The 936-nt window shown below is 36.5% G+C and overlaps 1 non-coding gene across 1 annotated transcript; it reads left to right on the top strand.

The window, feature by feature from the left end:
- The first annotated feature begins 252 nt into the window (after positions 1 to 252).
- LOC136321164 (small nucleolar RNA SNORD50) lies at positions 253 to 327 on the top strand. The gene has a single exon (XR_010728453.1). It is a non-coding gene; the product is annotated as a small nucleolar RNA SNORD50 (small nucleolar RNA).
- Positions 328 to 936: the final 609 nt, after the last annotated feature.

Raw genomic sequence — 936 nt, 5'->3', positions numbered from 1 at the left:
AAGCAGTCTTTTGTGCGCTTTGGAAGTCTTCATGTACAGAAGTGGATGCTTGCTTGCTTTGCCTTAGGTGAAAGTTACACATTTTTAATTCACAATCACTAAACAAATGGATCAATAAACACAATGATATGGAGCTTCCTTACAATGTTTTTTTTACATAGAGACAATGAATCATACTGAAAAGTAAAGTTGTTACAGAAGTAACTTCTCTGAGCTATCCCTGAAGTATCTTACTATAAGAGTTTATGAATGAATCAATAATGAAACCTATCCCGAAGCTAAGCATATATCCTGAAGATAAGCATATATGAATGTGGCTTCTGAGATTAAAAAAAAAAAAAAGTTTATGAATGAGAATGGAGCAGGATTTTTTTTAGTCTCTTTTAGCCAGCCAAGATGAAAATTGAGGTCTTCATCAAAGCCAAATGAGAGCTTCCCTTTGGGGTTCAGGAGGGGTCAAGTGCAGGTCTGCAGAGGACTCTGAGAACGTTCAGCTATTTATACCCAGCTGTGGCACCAGCTGCCTTGTATGGGTTTTCCTGATGCTGCTGTTTACAATCCTCATTGCAAAGGCAAAGACTAGAGAATAATGTTAAGCAAACGAGAAGGCCATCATCAAAATGATTCTTCAATAAATGAGCAGAGGTAAAAAAAACAGTAGGGTCAACAAAAGGAACTATCCTATAAATAAGACAAAACATGAGAGAACCAGGAAGTTCTCTTCTCTAGATTTGGAAAAATGAATATAATTTTTTAAAAATCAGAGTGTAGGATAATTAACTTAAAAAAATAGCTGACGGTAGTAGCTCTTAAGGGAGGTCTAAAGGTGAAGGCCTCCAAAAAAGTTGCCCCAGACAGACATCCTTAGGCAGAAAGCCATACTCAACTGATTTTTCTTCCAGGCAAGTAATAACAATACCAGTGAAAATAACTGAT

This window comes from Saccopteryx bilineata, chromosome 1 (genome assembly GCF_036850765.1).
Source record: "Saccopteryx bilineata isolate mSacBil1 chromosome 1, mSacBil1_pri_phased_curated, whole genome shotgun sequence".
Taxonomy (NCBI): domain Eukaryota; kingdom Metazoa; phylum Chordata; class Mammalia; order Chiroptera; family Emballonuridae; genus Saccopteryx; species Saccopteryx bilineata.
This window is presented reverse-complemented; position numbering and strand designations above follow the sequence as displayed.